Source organism: Nipponia nippon, unplaced genomic scaffold, assembly GCF_047370975.1.
Source record: "Nipponia nippon isolate SJK-2023a ecotype South Korea unplaced genomic scaffold, ASM4737097v1 scaffold_1, whole genome shotgun sequence".
In the NCBI taxonomy this organism is placed as follows: domain Eukaryota; kingdom Metazoa; phylum Chordata; class Aves; order Pelecaniformes; family Threskiornithidae; genus Nipponia; species Nipponia nippon.
Genome location: NW_028262290.1, coordinates 10,332,905 through 10,351,454, shown reverse-complemented (window position 1 = coordinate 10,351,454; position 18,550 = coordinate 10,332,905). Strand labels below are relative to the sequence as shown.

General features: G+C 44.6%; 1 protein-coding gene across 3 annotated transcripts in view; it reads right to left on the bottom strand.

Annotated features, from left to right (window-relative positions):
• Positions 1-17,063, bottom strand: part of ASAP1 (ArfGAP with SH3 domain, ankyrin repeat and PH domain 1) — a 182,080-nt gene extending 165,017 nt beyond the window's left edge. Inside the window, exon 1 of one of the 3 annotated variants that reach the window (XM_087745946.1) lies at positions 16,773-17,063. The gene's annotated coding sequence lies outside the window, so the exon portion shown is untranslated. The remainder of the gene's footprint in view (positions 1-16,772) is intronic. The other 2 variants (XM_087745974.1, XM_087745965.1) reach the window with 2 other exon arrangements.
• Between the last annotated feature and the right edge of the window lie 1,487 nt (positions 17,064-18,550).

Sequence of the window (18,550 nt, the reverse complement as noted above, 5' to 3'; positions counted from 1 at the left end):
CAATGTTCATCTAGTCCAACTGCCTGACCACTTCAGGGATGACCAAAAGTTAAAGCATGTTATTAACAGCATTGTCCAAATGCCTCTTAAATGCTGACAGGCATGGGCATCGACCACCTCTCTAGGAAGCCTGTTCCAGTGTTTGACCACCCTCTCTGTAAAGAACAGTGGGCCCCTCACTTACAAGAAAGACATCGAGGCGCTGGAGAATGTCCAAAGAAGAGAAACAAAGCTGGTGAAAGGTCTAGAGCACAAGTCTTGTGAGGAGCACCTGAGGGAGCTGGGGTTGTTTAGTCTGGAGAAGAGGAGGCTGAGGGGAGATCTTACCGCTCTCTACAACTACCTGAAAGGAGGTTATAGCGAGGCGGGGGTCGGTCTCTTCTCCCAAGTAACAAGAGATAGGAGAAGAGGAAATGGCCTCAAGTTGCACTATGGCAGGTTTAGGTTGGATATTAGGAAAAATTTCTTCACCACAAGGGTAATCAGGCACTGGAACAGTCTGCCCAGTGAAGTGGTTGAGTCTCCATCCCTGGAGGTATTTGAAAGACGGGTAGACGTGGTGCTTAGGGACATGGTTTAGTGGTGGACTTGGCAGTGTTAGGTTTACGGTTGGACTCAATGATCTTAAAGGTCCTTTCCAACTTAAATGATTCTATGATTCTATGAAATGCTTCCTAATGTCAAGTCTAAACCTCCCATGATGCAGCCTTGAACCATTCCCACACGTCCTATCACTGGACATCAGGGAGAGGAGCTCAGCACCTCCCTCTCCACTTCCCCTCCTCAGGAAGCTGTAGAGAGCAATGAGGTCACCCCTCAGCCTCCTTTTCTGTAAACTAGACAAACCCAGGGTCCTTAGCCACCCCTCACAGGACATGCCTTCCAGCCCTTTCACCAGCTTTGTTGCCCTCCTCTGGATGCATTCGAGTACCTTAACATTCTTGTTAAATTGTGGGGGCCAGAGCTGCACACAGAAATGTCAAATGCAAGCTTGAGCCCTAAGCCAACACAGAGGCACAAACATGTGTCTGCCTCAGTTCTCCATAATCACAACTTATGACCTTACAACACATGACTCGGATACGCTACAGGTCATGGCTTGCACAGATGTTCAGGGATGGGATTTGTAAGGATGGGATGCTATCTAACATTTCTACCATTATGGCTCTAGTCGTCAAATTGGATTCTCCACTGTATATGAAACTAGAGAAAATGTCATACAAGGCGGACTGGATGACATCAGTTTTCCCTCTCTTGCTTCAACACTTTATATACATTCAATATGAAAGCTTGGTTTTGTCTCATAAAAGCTACAAGAAGTTTAGAAGAAAATAACATTCTTGTCTGGGGAGCTCCAAATTAAATGATTTCTAAAATGGGCCTGAAATCAAGAGCCATTGCTGTTTGCTGTGTGAAAAAGGAGAGGAATATTAACTTCTGTGGGAGGAGGAGCTGTACCTTAAAAAAAAGTTACTATTGAAAGCAAAGCTGGTTTGGAAATCTCAGATAATTGGAAACACATGTTCCTGGCTGCAGGCGTACGTACAGCACATAAACTGCAGAAGAAAAATAATAAGAGAAAAGACATAGAGTATTTGAAAATATAGTGAGAGAAGTCAACATTTTACAACTTGTTAATAGTGACTATACTTGAAATATTATTTTGCTTTGTTATTAGCCTTAAGAACATAAATAGATATGTAGACTTTCTGGTGTACACCAACTTTATAATAAAACAGAGATCCCAGATATGTTGGATGATAGTATTACGTAAGGAGAATATTTTAGTAAACTATCTGAACAAAGATGACTCATAATGATACAGATGAATATTTTATTTTAAACACAAAATGTTGTGAATTACTTAGCACCTAAAAATAACACGCCCCCCTTTTAACTTTCAATGAACTGTGTTGACGTTGCAGGAGTTTCTAACTTTTTCAGTACAGCAAATCATCCATCTTTTGTAGTCTGTTAACGCAAATATCTCTTTTCAGGCCAAAGCTTCAAAACCAAAGCACACATAAACCCCCTCGCACCCACACTCCCTTCGGTTTGCAGCTTTTTGTTCTGCCTCTCCCTTCTTGGGTAGTAAAAGCCACAGGAGGAAGGAAAGGCTGTGAAAATCTGCACAGAAAAATGAAAATTCAATGTGTACTGTAGAACACTCTATACCATAGCCATACTGTAAGGGAGTGTAGATTGGTCACTTAAGGATGTGTGGGCAGAGCTGTTGCTAACCTGCCTCTTCCCATCTTTGGCCACTAAGTTTCTGCCTGTCCCTGTTGGATATGTGGATATGTATTTCTCTCTTCTTGCATCATCCCTGATTTTCCTTCCCTCAGTTCTCAGCAGGGGTGAGTTTTGCAGCTCTCAGATGTCTGTGCAGTGGCCCAGTTGTGGTCTACATCAGTCCTGGTCAGCTCTGGGCTGGCAAATCCTTTGTATCAAAGGTGTCTCAGGCAATTTTTGTTATTGAAACCTAGACTTGTCTGCATTTATGCTGGCTTTCAAAGATGTGAAAGGCCCATCTTTCTCTGAAAAGCCATTTTACAGTCAAATTTTGAGTTCTTCTAATGGAGGGAAGGAGTGAAGTTTCATGAACAAGGCCTCCAAAGTGCTGTAACATGGGGGCGGGGAGAGGAGGTGGAAAAGGAGCTTTCCCTGAAACTTCATCATCTCAAATGACTCAAGCTTTTAAACTTCCAGAAAGAAATAATTATTTAAAATAGATCAGCCTGAGACAGGCAGCTAAGGTAGAAAATGTGGCACAAATAGATACAGCTTAGTGAACTAATTTTCTCAGGGTTTTGATATGGTTGAGGCTATTTTAGTAATCGATGGTGCTTCCTGCAAAAGATTGTCATCCAAAGGCCACTGGCGTCAACAGGAAACTTTCCCTCAACATCTGTGATCTTCAGGTCACACATCTGAATCATTCAGTGCTGTGCTTTTTATTATATTCATGGGGAATACAACGTATATGGTGGTCAGAGAAAATACCTTGGTGCATCAAAAGCCAATTCTAACACTACATCTCAGGATTAGCATAATCTTACATTTCACGTTTCATGTCCTCACTTTGCTAATGTCACTCAGCTTCTCTTCATCATGGGGCACCTTAACTGTGTGGTTTAATGTTTTTTCTTCTGCTACAAGCCAGGCAAATTCTCTCATCTGTGAAAAAAAATGAAAGGATCCTTCAGAGTACAGACAGAAATAGACGTTGTACGCTGTGGGATCTTGAAAAGCAAAGACCAGGGTATATTTTATTCCAGTAAGAGTAGAAACTTAATCCCATGCCTACAGGTGTTTTCCAGCTTTTCTGCGATGACCTCCACATCTCAATAACGAAATTGCCTCATGGGCACTTATCCTCCGAGTCATTGTGTAACATCCCCGTGGCAATTGACATTACATGGAAAACCATACTGAAAAAGCATTTGTGCCTCTTTTTAAGAGGTCTTTAAAGGAATATGGGTATTGACCTTCCTGTAAAAGTTGACCATGGTTTCTGCTTTTGCTGTTTATCTCATCTCTTCTCCTTCCCTTGGCTCCGTTCCTCTCAACTGAAGTCCAGGATGAAAGCCAGCATACCACAGGCACAGTGAGCTCACCAGTGTGCTCTGGACCACAGCTAAGGAATCTCCATCCCAGTCCTTTTCTAGTGTGAAGCTTCAGTGTGACATGCAAAGTTCTAACAGGATCACAGATCATATTTAATAAGCAAAATAAAAGAAAGGCAAGTCAACACTCCCAGTGATTACTTAAGAGAGAGCTTTACAGCCAAGTATAACACCTCTCCCTGATGCATTCTGCTGTATTTTTCCAGGATCGTTTGCCCTGTTCTTGCAGAAACAACAGGATGGCACTGGGACCTGAACTCTGACTCTCTGCTGTTTCTACTATTCTGGCTGCTGATGCTGCTCTTTCACAACAGCTGAGTTGGATCCAGGTGGAAATGTGAGTTGTCTTTTCTCTAAAGAGGAAACATTAACAAAACCCCTGACACTTTTATATAGTTAAGAAGTTGCTTCTGTCATTTCTTGACATGCTAGATTGTGGACTATTAACATAGTCTAATTGCTTATGGAAATACCAAATTGTTTCTTGTTAAAGTAACAGATTCACATCAATCCCCATACACTGTAAATAAATGATTTTCAGCACTTTCAGGTAAAGAATGTGTAAAGAAAAGGACTTCTTTTTCTTGGACTTGTAGAGACGGGCATGTTGGAAATTTCAAAATGGAATGATACATGAAGCTGGTGTGAGCTATGACTGCCCGGGAAAAATATTTTAATACATGGAAATGTACATAACTTCTGTAAACATTGTTCTCTTCTTACAGCAAAGGCAAATCTTTAAAGTTTGGTCTAGTCTAAAAGGCTTCTTTAGGACCTGACAGATGTCTGCTCCTATCATGGCATGTAGGACAATCTGGGATAAGAAAATAATGTGACAGTGATTAAAGGTAGAAATCCATGTAGTAGCAGCAGGAAATTCCTACTAGCTGATGTCTATCCCAGCTCTCCAGCTACTTAATGTCAACTTTTGTTGTCAGATTTCTTATTTGTTTATGTTTTCAAGAAGAGTTATTGAACCAGTCAAAACATGTATCTGCATGGTTGGCACAAAGCAAAAGCTAAAAACTGAATTGCTGGGAGCAATCCAGTCAAAGCTTTTTCATTTGGGACATTCTCTTGAATTGAGAGGACTTTCATGATTTCGTAGTAATAATAATTAATAGTATGAGGAGGGGTCATCTGAGCATTCTTGATCTAAGAAATGTGGTGACAACTGCCTTAGAAGAAGGTTACAGAAAACGGAAAAAGGAAGGAAACCATGGGTAGCCTTAACTTCAGATAACCTATGACTTAAGTGACTGACTCCTTATCTGAGCTTTTCCTTTCTAGGAGCTCCTCATGCTCAAGAGGGGGTGTGCCACAAGACATCAGGCGATGGCAATGTTGACTCCAGAGCACTGGAGGAGGTTGGCCAACTCCCAAGAATCAGAAGCCTCTCAAGCATGCTGCATGCTGATAACAAAACGCAGTGGAGAAATTTTCCTCTCTTATGTCCACAGGCAGGAAAACACAATACGTGCATTACTCACATAAGATGCTGTACCATGTTCTCAGCTTTTCCCTGAGCTCAGTGGTAGATCTGAAGCTTTTGAGGGGATTAAAGGGAATGTCATGGTTTAACCCCATCCGGCAACTAAGCAGAAGACAGCCACTCGCTCACTCCCCCCTGGCGGGATAGGGGAGAGAATCAGAAGAGTAAAAGTGAGAAAACTCATGGGGTGAGATAAAGACAGTTTAATAGGTAAAGCAAAAGCCGCATGCGCAAGCAAAGCAAAACAAGGAATTCATTCACTACCTCCCATCGGCAGGCAGGTGTTCAGCCATCTCCAGGAAAGCGGGGCTTCATGATGCATAACAGTTACTTGGGAAGGTAAACACTATCACTCAAAATGTCCCCCTCTCCTTCTTCTTCCCCCAGCTTTATATGCTGAGCATGACATCATATGGTACGGAATATGCCTTTGGTCAGTTGGGGTCAGCTGTCCCAGCTGTGTCCCCTCCCAACTTCTTGTGCAGCCCCAGCCTGCTCGCTGGTGGGGTGGGGTGAGGAGCAGAAAAGGCCTTGACTCTGTGTAAGCACTGCTCAGCAATAATGAAAAAATCCCTGTGTTATCAACATTGTTTCCAGCAGAAATCCAAAACGTAGCCCCATACCAGCTACGATGGAGAAAATTAACTCTATCCCAGCCAGAACCAGCACAGGGAACCATTTGCATGTAATGAAATCTTTACTTGTTCCAACATCAGTGAATGCTGGGGAGCCACTTTGCTGGAGTCAAGCATGCTGAGCAGCATCCAATTTTAATGCAAACCAAAGTGCAAGTGCAAGTGCAAGTGCTCAGTGCAAGTGAAGAAGGCAATGTTGTTTCTTCGCATCACGCTCATTCTCTGAGGGATCCTGGGTCATCTGTTGTGTGTACAAAGACATCAGCCTTCATCCATCAGAGCTGCAGCAGCTGCTTACTGGTGTTCAGCAATCCAACCGAGGCTGCAAGAGAGCAGGAGACCACACTGGGAGGGTGAACCACGGAGCTGAAATTACAGTAGTTGGATCTTGGCCAGAAACACCAGGGCGAAAACCCAAACTCTTCAGAAGAGCTGCTGAGACCTTACGTGGCAGTCACAGGCAGGATGTTTGTTTTCCATCTCCTCCAAGGGACGGCACAACCAGCCGTAGTTTCCCATCTTAAAGCTGTGCTGGGACTTTTGTTCAGGACTGACTCAGAGGAAAGGGTGCCACTCAGTGAATCACTGTGTGACTTCCCCGTGTTTGGGGGTTTTCCTTAGAGACCTTACAGCTCACTCTGGAGCCGTCCTGCCTGACGGATGGGAGCCCCTGGGACGGCACAAAGAGTGTTGCTGCGGGCAGGGCGCTCTGCAAGCGCGCTTGTCTCCCAGGGCCTGCTCCAGCAAACGCATACACATATGCTTAACTCCACACTTCTGAGGCATAATCCCATTAATTTAAATGGGATTACTCATGGGCTTAAATTCCTGCAGGATCAGCACTGAGGTCTGTTGCTGCATCTGCCGGGGGCAGCACAATTAATGGTGTAACAAGAGTTTTGCTTGTTCTATAACCAACGGCTGACTCATGGAACATCACCACTGTTCATATCTTCAAGCCTGAAATATGAGCCCTTCCTCAATTCGAAGGTCTCCTGGATTTTAGCTTTGCTTCATCTTCCTTTACCTGGAAACCAGAGTTTCCTAAGTTGAACTCTTCTATGGTTTCTGCCTCTTCTTCATTGTTCCCCAGGCTGCATGAAGGATTTTTGTGTCTACCACTGCTTATGGATCACCTTAACTGCCTCAATCAGTACAGTCCGGTGAACCCCTCCCCTTTGCTTATCTTCTCTAAACAAGCATATTTCCTCCTGCTTAACATCTTTCTGCTAATCTCCTCTATCCTGCTGGAGCAGACTGCCTCTTAAAAGAAATATTGTCACCACTTCCCCTCAGGTCATTTTGGTCATTGGACCCTACTGTCAGCCCAGGAGTAAACCCATTGTCTGCAAGAGGAAAGTTAGTTAAAGCTGGAGATGAAAAAAATATCCTAAAAGTGTTGCCCCCTGCTTTTTTCATGGAAGGCTATTATTTTATTTTCTAAGTAGTTGCTGCTTTTCTACCTGATATCACCTGGCCATTTGTATTTTAAACAAGTCAATAAGGCTGTGAAGTTACTGACTTTATTTTAATAAATAGATTAATAAATAAATTAATCAATAGTTTGCTTTTAAAGGCCCATGCACAATGTGTGTACATATAAATATGTCTAACACATATAGATTTGGGAGAGGCAGTCTCTGAGGGAAAGTGAATTTCTTTTGTTTAGATGCATGTATTTTAACATTTTGGCTTTAGAAAAAAAAAATCTCCCACCAGAGACCTTTTATGCCAAGTTTGAGCCTGGAGCAACTTTTTACGGCTCAGTTGCAGTAACCCCTTGAATATAGGGGTTTATAATGGAAACTCTTGACGAACCCTTAGCTAAAGCGCTTCTAACAGATGTTTCTGTAATGAAAGGGCTGTGCAGAACAAGCAAGAGAGAGCAAACTGTACTTTGTAGTCTGCAAAGATTATGGATGATTGTGCACAATTTTTAAAACTATGATGGGTTTAACCCAAAGTTGCAATGCTCGCACCAGGCTGTGCACCGTGTGTGTGCATACATTAACAACATAGTGTTTCGGTAACGTAACCAGCTGTTGAATGTAACTCTTGCATAGATTTGAAAATACAGGTCACTTTGCTCTTCTGAACAGCGATTCAGCCATCTGGTAGTGGTGGTGGTAGTGATGATAGGTATGCTTTTGCTCAAAGTGCCCTGGAGATGGATACCATCAGTGCTCCGTTAAACAACTGGTCTGTGTGGAAACCGAATGTGCTCCTTCATAACTGAGAGGAGCCGATTTGACCCCTCAGAACTCTTTTGGCTGTCTCCCTATGCTGTGGCATCTCCAGGAGACCTAGACGTGGCAGACTGAACTTCCTGGCCTCCTTCTCTAAGGGGTGGATGGGTACAAGCCAAGTGCCTGGGGTGCGCTGCGCTGGCCTTTCCCGGGCTGACTCGTGGGCCCTGGGGACAGCGTGGATTCGAGCAGGTCAGGAGGCTCTGGAGATGAAATTGGGCAGGGGCTCAGGGAGCTATGTCCTCACAGCAGATTGCTAGCCCAGAGACCCAGATGTCTTGGTCTACAGTCACTGAAATTTTGAAGTCTGTCTTAAAACACAATTATTAAGAGAAAAAAAAAAGCTGAATCCTATAGCTTCACCAGAAAGGGAGGTTTCATATCTAGAAATGTTGCCAGAGGGTATTTCGGTTTTTGTTCTAATCTCCCTGTCAGCAGTTATTAAGTGAAGATCAGAGTCACTGGACCATCATCTGAGGGTGTGCTTGATGGCGCTGCGGAGACCTTGGCAGCCAGCTGCAAGCCACAAGGCTTGCGGAGCCTTCAGAGGCAGCATGCAAATGGCATTTATATGTCACACACACATCGATTCGTTCCAAATGCCTTCCTTTTTATGATCGTGTTTTGCCAGGCTGAATTCCTTTTGGGTGAGCAGCAGCGACAATGTGTAATTAACGTTCTCCTGGTTAAAGCTCTGTTAATGCACTGTACCCAGAAAAATGCAGTCCCTGGGGCTGTATTCATCACTGCCTTGCAGGTAGTTTGGAGTAACCGTGTTCACTATGTGAAAACTTCACTCTCTTCCATCAGTATACTGAGCAGAGGCATGTGTTAGTACTGAAAGACTGAGATGAAACTGTGCTTACAACATCCTTCAAGCAACAGCACAGAAAAAAAAGTCCCTGGATTGACTTTATCAATTCACTTTTGATATCACTGTCATGTTATTTTTAGGACTTAGTTCACATGAAAACATGTGGGTTCAGGAGTGCTGGCTGGAGCGGGCTCCTCCCTGCCATCGCATTTCATGCTGCAGTGGACCTGAAATGACCCCAGCTACATGCTGCGATGAAGCTGCTCTGCCTTTGCAAGGTAGCTTGTGGCATCAGCACGTCACCCTCTAAGTGGAGACGTCCATTTGTAAGTGCCTGGCCAAGTTCTTTTAACTTCTCAGTTATCTGCTCCTTGGATATGGCTTGGCTGCAGTGCTCTACCCTTTTCCTGACTTTCTGTGTTTGCTTTTTGTTCGTGATGGTCCTGACACAAGTCAAAGCAATGGCCTTCTCCCCAAATGCCACCTTTGATGCAGCAGAGCTGAAAGGGTGCTCCAGCTGTCCCAGGCTCCTGGTGGAGAGCACAGCCTGCCCTGGAGCAGGAGATCCCTAATCATCTGCCTGTCTCGTGGCCGTTAATTCCCTTGTTATGAGAAGCTCAACATTTTCACCAGCTGCCCTTATCTTTCTGTGGTGGAGCTATCAAGAAGCAACAGATAGCCTTTTTCTGAGTGAAACCAGTAAATTTGTTGTAATGGATTCAAATGTAGGAAAGTTATGTTTATCTTAGCTGAGGGACAAATAATGCAGTTGTAACCAGAAGCACAGAAGAAAGGAAAACCGATGTGCAGCACAGGAGTGGTCTCCAGAGAGCACTCTCTCAAGCTTACCCTTCATCAGTCACTGTGGCTTAAAGGGATAAACATTTTATGCCTTCCTTCGCCTACGCCACAGCTGCCTCATCTGTTGGTAAATTTGGGCCTGTGCTTTGCTATCCTTAACAGACCCCTAATAATGCTCCTCTGGAGGAGCTGTTTTGATTTTTAAAAGAATTACATTCAGAGGGAATAAGCTGTAATCGAGAGTTCACTGCTTGGACTTAGAAACTGCTGATCTCTGATGTGCCTGCCAAAATTGACTTTGGGCAAGGCACAGACGTGCACATTTTAGTTGCCAAAAAAATCAATGGCTATTTTGGACTGAAACTTTCAGTAGCTCTGTTTCCATAACTGAAAATGCAGATAGCCAAATTTAATTTCACAGAAGTATTATGGTCATTAAAATACATTGATGCTATATAAGTGCTATATATGTTATTTTAATGGGAAAGACTTGACCGTGTATTCTATGTATTCTTTAAGTGAATGATAGTTGCATCGACCGCGAGTGATCAATACTAGGTCAAATCTGACCCGTGGCAGTGACTGACTTTCACTACTTACATATGAATATTTTATTTATTTCATCCAGCACAATGCTTTCCCCCATGCTCAGTATTTTAACCTCCTCTTCCACTGTCTGGCTTCTTGGCAGAAGGCTGCGCAGGTTGCCAGAGGAGTCTGAGTGAACTCATTCATCCATTTGCTGGCCATTTGAAATGCTGGATGTCTTCCAGTTCTGTATCTGTTCCTCTCACTGAGGCTCATGTATGAACGATAAATAAGCTGAGAGTGCACAGTGACATACTCTGAAACTTTATATTTATGTGTGCATATTTCAGAACATCCATAAAAAGGTATTAGGGTATTGCAGGAGTTGACAGTGTGTTGCTGTGTTCTGTCTATACAAAGGGAGTCTAAGGTACAGAGCGGTGGGGAATCAAACCCTTTTAGTGCCCAGCCTTTTAGAGCATCAGTGGTAATGATAGATTTTAATTAGCAACATCATCTTGGTTTGTGATATCATTATCTTCAACAATTTATTGTATCAATGCAGTTCATGGTAGCAAAGTGGCTATGAAAAATGAGGACCAAGGGTTAATTTCTGGCTGCCTTTAAGCTGATGGCAGAACTCCCAATGACTTCAAAGGGTGAAGATCTCACCTCAGTTTTCATCTGGTGTAAGTTGACATACCTCCATATACTGCAATAAAATCAGTGAAGCCTTGATGATTTATTGCAAGTGAGAATCCAGCCCTAAAGCTATTAAGGCCTGTAATTTATAAAGCTATAATTATGGAACCATAATTCCATCAAGGGCTTCTGGCGATATCATGGACCAGGGTTAAGTGAATTGTGCAAATAAATGTAATGGTCTTGCAGTGCACTGGAAATACCTCTCTCTCTCTAGATAGGACTCTTAGCACAAAGATATTAAAATATATTTTATCCACTCACAGCAATAATTGGAAAAGAAATATTAGCTGCAGACTTGAGACTCCCAGGGCACTGAATCAAAACGTGCATTTTGCAGCAGCCACTCCAATACCGTGGATGGTCCCCTGCACTGCCATGATAACTCAAGGCATAAAATCTCCTCTTGAATCTGATTTTTATGTTAGTTATCGTTATCCATCAGCTTTGATAGCAGGGCTCAAATTTCAAAGCTGGACGCATCCAGGTAGCACATAGGTGTTTGGACTTGTATAAGGTAGCAATGTAAAGTAACACCTGTGTGTACATGAAAATGTGCCTGAACAGCAGGAGTGGATGGAGCCCAACACTGGGAAGGAGACAGCATAGGTGTTTGGGATGCAGAAGCATAGATTGCATATGATGGAATTGATAATCCACTCTTCTACCTCTTTTCAGCCCTCTTTCTTCATTCTTTTTATAAATCTGTACCTGGATAACTAGTCTTCCAATTAGACAAGGGAATATACAAATACTCAATCATCCTGTTCTTGAATATATGAACTGGGCCTATGAAGATGTACGTGCACAAGTGGGTCTTCCCTCACTTAAAAAAATCTGCCTCTGCTGGTCTCTCTGCAGCCTTTTAGATTTCTGAAACTGCAAAGAAACCCATATGTAATTAATCTTCATTAGGAAGAAGCACCTGAATCATAACCCTGAATCTGAAACAGTCTCGGGTTTGGAGGAAACACGTGCATGGATCAAGATTCAGTTTGGACCAGATGTGATAATTCTGAGGTACAGTTCTCTCTTGACTAGGAAAAACACACTTTTTGTGAGTCAGCTTCTTAAAATCAAGGCAGATAAAGGAAGAAATGAAAAAAAAACCTGCAAAAGTGAAAAACTTCTAGTAATACATTTTCCCTTTCTCATTCACTCATGTAACAGGATTTTTCAAGCAACTTACTCAGCTCTGGGCATGAGATATCAGTCACAGCTCCAGGTATTTGTAACATCAAATGATTGAAAAGCGACTTCAAATTCAAGTCTCCCTTGTGCCACAGTAAACTTTATTTTGTCTATATTTGTTCTGTCAGGACCATAAAGAAAATAAATGACAGATTTCCTCTGTGGAAAAGTCCTGCAGAATTTAATATTGGTGAAACCATGAGGATCTCCAAGGATGGGGCACCATAGAAAAAATCACTGAAATTCAGCAGATTTCCTATCTATTGTACAGTACTTTCTTGTTAAAATTAAAATTAAAATTATTAAAAAGCCCCCCAAAAAGCATTAACAGCCCCAAAATAAGCATTAGCAAGGCTGGAATTTCCTACGAAGCTGTGAAGGACATTTCCGCAGGGTCTGTGGCAGGTTAACTGCCGCCTCTGAAAGCTAAGGCTCTCGCGTGTGATGGACCGCGTCGCAGTGAGAGCATCTGCCCTGGAAAGGCAGTGGGTATTTAGCAGCATCACTCAGTGATCCTGTTCCAGTTTCTGCAAATGAAATGACTGCAGCCAGGCGCTGAATCAGCAACATGCTTACCATGTCCTCAAATCAGTCTCTGGAAAATCTCATTTCTGAGTCTTGTTGAAGTCACTGAAAATGAGGCACATGGTAAAAGTTATTTACTTGTTTATGCAGTGCTTTCCTGTGCCAGGCTTAGGCCTGATCCTGAAATCGAAGTGCAGCTTTTCACTGTCTTCAGTGGGCTCTAGGGCAAGTGCTATGACAGTATCTCCCCCACACTAGGATACATAACATGGTATTCCTCCCATTGGATTTCTCCCAGGATGCAGAAGAAGCAATGTAGCTTAAGGCTGAAGATGTATGCATTAGTGAGATAAGGATCATATCGGAATTTGCAATGAAACTGCCCCAGTTTATACAGCTGAAGATCTAATCCTTGCTACCTAATAAAACAGTTAATCTTCAAAATCTTTTCAGTAGCCTTTGCTAAAGGAACCCAAAACTGGCAATTAGCTCAGTTTTTTTAAATATGCCAAGCGTACTTTATAAATATCCGCACATAATTCTGGGGAAATGATTCACAGGGATGCAGGCAGACCTGAGGTGAAAAACATCTCAGAATAAATTGGACAGACGATGACATACATCAGTTCCTTTTAGGAACAGGAACCCAAGTTTTACTGAAACCTCAAATAAGGAAGCCTCTTCTTCATATGGAAATCTTAGCAGAACGGAGTGGGATTGCCTGCTTTAGTACAGGCTCGTCAATGAATTTCTCTTACCACAGTATACATTACTGCATACTGTACCACAAATTGTACATTACTGCTTACTGTAACATTGTTGGCTTAATTGACTGCAACGTGTCATCTGATTTATTAAGCTATGATAAGGCATATGGAGACTTAACTGAAATACAGTATATTTTTAAAAAGCTCTAAATAAGCCCAAGGAGCAGATTCCAGATCCAAATTTTCCTAGCATTTGGAATAATCTGTTTTCCAGTATAAGAAACAATGTGTAATGTTTGTGGGCCAGCTTTGCTTTGGGTTTCTGTTCAGCCTGTTCACGGGTCCAGTGTGTGGCGAGGGCAAAGGCAGCCGTGCAGGCAGAGCAAACAGGTGGTGTGGAAGGAGATGGCATGACCGGCCCATTCGGCACATCCCCTCACTGACATTGCTGGTGGTGTCCGAGGCGCTGCTGGCAGCATCCCAGTGGGACTGAGCTGGAAACACCTGTGGTCGCCGGCTCTGGCTCCTTCCTCGCGTGTAGGAAGGTGGGTTGGGACAGGGAGGTGCGAGCGCAGTGGCGGTGTGCGACGCAGTGCGATGCTCAGCAGATGGACGGACGTGCGCTGAGAACCCCACAGCCACTGGCTACAGCAGATGCAGCGGATGCGAACATGCTGAATAGACTCATTCTCAGATTAGTAATGGCTTTGGCTGAAGCAGTGATTGCTTTCCCCAGAACAGCAGCCCCACAAAATTCTCCTACACTGTTGGTGTTTCGGAGCAGCTCCTTCAATCACAGAAGTCCTGCAGTCACCTGAATATACTGAAGATATCTAATCTACATCTTGACTGATAAATTAAATAGTGCCAGGGGATTTTCCCAAGCACTGGAACTTGTCTGCACTGTTATATTGTTAGAAAGGTCCCCAGCACATCTCAGGAATTACCATGGGTCAACCACCTCTCCCATTAGGCAACCTGGAAGAGATTACACTGTTTTGGAGAGAGAAAAAGCTTGGGAGTATGGGTGCAGGCTGTTCCAAACTGGTTGGCCTCAGTGCCAGAGAAGAGTCTTGGACATGTTTAATCTACTACTATAGGTGCAGTCTCCATGTCCCCCATAGCTCTGTGTGCAGTGAGGAGCCCTGCCAGGGGCTCATTGTTCACAGGCGGTTGGTGGGCAAGGGGACCACCCCCACCACAGGGCTAATGGGGACTGGTCACCATCACCCAGCCTCAGAGGGGCTTCCCCATCGCTCACACACGGTCTCCCATTCTGCAGTCTCTGCTCAGGGTGGGATACGCAAAAGAGAGCACGTTTAAGTGCAAAGGCACAAACCACCCTCGCTGCAGTGGTTTCAATCAGTGTCACTAAACGAAGCTGACACAAGGCCAGGCACAAGGGCGGAACAAGCACATTTTTAATGAGAGAGCTAATGTGGGGCTCCACGCTGCGCTTCAGGGCAGCAGCAAGGGCGTAAGGTCTGGCAGGCAAAGCCAGCTCATCCTGGAGCCCGTGGAAAGACGAGCTTTCTGCTGGTGTAAACCTTGCGGCAGTGCTGGGGGATTAGCCAGCCCCACTTGGGCAGGAGCCAAAGGTCGAACAATGCCACCCAAGCCTGTTCACAAGCTCAGGCTGCATCACTTGTTCACTTTTTGTTTCTGCTTTTGGAGGATTAGCGAGGATTTGTCACGGGGAGGAGTGCTAGTCTCTCCTGCACTGTCTGGATACGCACTGGCTGACCCAAACCATCTCTCTCGAGCCTTTCAGGTCATTGCACAGCCCCAGCAGAGCAGCGCAGAGACTTTCCCCTTGCTGGGGACCACGCTTGCCCTTAGTGTGAGTGTGAGCTGGGGGTGATGGGCCACCTCGGGGTGCTCTGTTCTGTGTCCCTGCCCTCTCCCCCTTGCTCCCCTTCTTGTCCTCTCCCGCTTTCCTTGTCCTCCCCCTGCAAGGCTGTGTTTCCTGTGCAGTAGCTGTCTGCGAGCAAACCAATGAAAGATTTTGTTTTTAATTAGGGTTTGATATTAATTGCCTTCAGTGAGGCTATTTTCACATCACAGCTGACCAAAGCCAGAAGACGTTAAGTCTGTCTCCCTAATAAATCATTCCTCCTGCTCCCCGGGGTTGGAGATGAAGAGTGAATAGGCAGTGTACATTGCATCGGCCTAATTGTCTCCTAAAATATGCAGGCAACTCCCACAGCAGTCAACAGAAAGGCACGTGTGCATCTGAGGGGGCCTTGTGTTATTACCGATGCTCTCACACCAAGGGAGCCATTGTCGGCTTCCCCCTCCCTCCCCAGCCCTGGCAGGGAACCCTCCACGTCTGCCAGCCAGGAGGATGAGCTGGAAGCAGATGAAGAGGAGGGGGTATCTCTTTAAAGTCAGACAAAAAACCCCTCAGCCCTCCCGTTACCCCCGCCAGCCATAAAACAAAGGCTGGGAATAAATCTTCCATTTCCACTGACTGGCCAGGTTTGGAGAGAGAGATGCCAGCTAGAGATCTCTTACACAATTAAAAATAAAAAGGCTTCTGTGGATAAACACTGGTTTGGCACCGCAGCCTGACAAATCCTTCCCTAATCCATGAAAAACCTCCCAAAACCAGGCAGAGAAACACCCAGGGAAACTCAGCTGAATTTGTTCACCACCTTCACCCTGCGTAGCCCTACTCTGCTGGGAGCTCCAGGTCACCCCCTCCATAGCTCCAATCCCCAGAAGCCCAACCTTGTCCTCAAAACCCTGTCCAAACTCAGCCGCACAGCCTGCTGAGCCCTCTGCTCCTGCAAGACATTGCTTGGCCTTGGCTGCTATAATTTGTACCAACAGGGAAGACTTGACCCTTTTTAAATAACAGACATCATAGGAAAATAGGGCAGGAAGGAACTCCACAGAGCTGTCTGGTCTCTCTCCGTCGCTTCTGGTTAGCATCAGTGAGAGCTAACCTGCTCCTGGCAGGTACCTGCCCAGTGCCACTGAGGCGATGCCCCTTTGAGCCGAGTGAACACCTTCCCTTTTGGCAGCTGACGCAGCTGACGGGTTTCTCTGTGCTTCATAATAAACGTATTTTTCATCTCTGAGTGAATATGATAATTAATAAAGGCTGAGGGCCAGATCCCCACCTGGTACGAGTTGGCAGAGCTCTGAGGAAGGCAGCGGAGCTCCGTGGTTTAGATCAGATGAGAGCCTGACTGTGCTCCTGAAATCCCTGCAAGCCCTTTGAGCTGGTGCTGTTCCAGGCTTTGCTCGTGCATCTGTAGGAATTGCTTAATCCAGGGTCGCCAAGGAGGAAGAGCACAATAGGTGTTTAACAGCGCGGCTGATGTGATGCTCCACGTTGGAGCACGAACAGGATTAAGGCAGGGGAATCAAGGCATACGCTTCTGTTCCCAGTCTACCCATTTACAATGGAAAAAATAAACCTCCTTATTAAAGAGATAAAGGTTAAACACACTCACACACACACACAGAGAAACACACAAAAGAGAAATATTAAAAGTACCTTTACATTTTCACAACGGTGGAGTTAGGTTTCTGATTCTCTTATTTCACAACACTGCAAAGGATCTTAAAGGGATTGATGGCTCTGCAAGGCGGAGGCTGTGCCTCTGTTTTCTTTGGAAAGTACCTCGCTGGCTGTTGGTTCTTGCTACCAGAGAGAAATAACAAAAAGCTGAAGGGATAAGACAAATATGCTCCTTCAAGAGTTTCTAATAAAACGATAACGCTGAGCGAGGCTGCCAGTACGTTCTGTGTCCAGATGCACTGCAGCAGAAGGGAAGAATTTAACATGTTTTGAAAATGCCAATTGTCTGTTGCCAAAGATGCATATGATCCCACTGCCAGCAGGGTAGGCGGCAGGGATTAAGATGTCAGAGGAGACGTCAGTCTACCTAGGCAACGTTGATTTCACTGAAGAAGACAATGCAAAGACAGTCCTGTTTCCTGCAAGGAAGATTCCTTTTTCCCTTGTGGTTCATTCTGAATTCTTCCTTGTGGCAAAGCTACTTTTACGGAAGCCTTTTTTGCTCCCTGGAATGTCTTTACGGTGACAGCAATGGGGATATAGGATGGAGGTACTTTTCCATCTACAAAAGGGACTTCTGTGGCCCCCTGTGTCTGAGAGCATCTCCTGGTCCTCCACTGTCACATGGGAGGCTGGGACAGATACTAGAGTCACTGTATTGCAGTGGGAATGTAGCCCAAGGTCATGTCCAAAGCATGAGTCAAAAGAACAAATAGATCTTGTGAGTCCAGGGCTGGTGTCTACAGCACCCACTTGCCCCAAGGCTGTAAGCAGGGGGTCCACGTGGGAGTGGTGAAGCCCCAGGTGTCATCAACTCCTGGCTGTGCTGCTGCATCCCAAGGAGGTATAATTGCCATGTCTTGTGGTTAGGATCAAACCTAATTGCATTTTTGGCCTTCTGAAGTGTCTCCAGATGATCCTGCTGTTTTCTTCAGACTTTTTCTTCCCCTTATGGGTCTCCCTGGCACATTGGGTAGAGACTGGGTGCAAGTTTGGATTCCTGGTCTGGTCAGCCCTGACTCCAGAGGTCTTTTTGTAACCCCTGTTTTAAGCATGTGCCTAAATCCCTCCCTATTGGGGCCAGCATTAACCACACGCTTAACCTGAAACATGTGATTAGAAACAGTATTTCAGTGGGAGTTAAGCATATGCTTAAATTCTGCTCTGTTCTAAATGGATACTTTCTTGAACTGTAGCCTACATTTTTTTTGTATGATCCATCTTTGCTCCTCCACATACCTTTACTGCAAATTATTCGGCAATACACATATGGTTCAGTAAGTAGATTGCTCTGTGGCTTTTACACAAAAAGCCCAATTGATACGTCACATACTTAACCTCTTGAACAAAGGAGTTAACTTTACAGGATCAATTTACATGCAGGGACCAAAGCTTTTGGATGGAAACTAGCTGTCATGTGGTGTGCAGTCGAAAGAGCAAACAGCTTATTCATTATGATAGCATTGGATTCAGAAACAAAACACAGACGGCAGAAAGAGCCTGCCCAGATTTCCAAACATATCGCCTGTCCCCACACCGAAGCATGTTTATTTAAACCCTCTTTTTGCACATGCAGTCAGTTGTTAGACTTAACTCCCGATTTCCTCATGTTAGGTGGTTCGACCTGGATCCTACTGCTCACCCTGTGCTCTCTATCACGATGGGCAGCTCCTACCAGCGCCAGCAGGAATTGCACTTCTGTGTCAGCAGTACAGCTTTGACACCAGTGCTCAAATGGAAATCAGACACTGGGC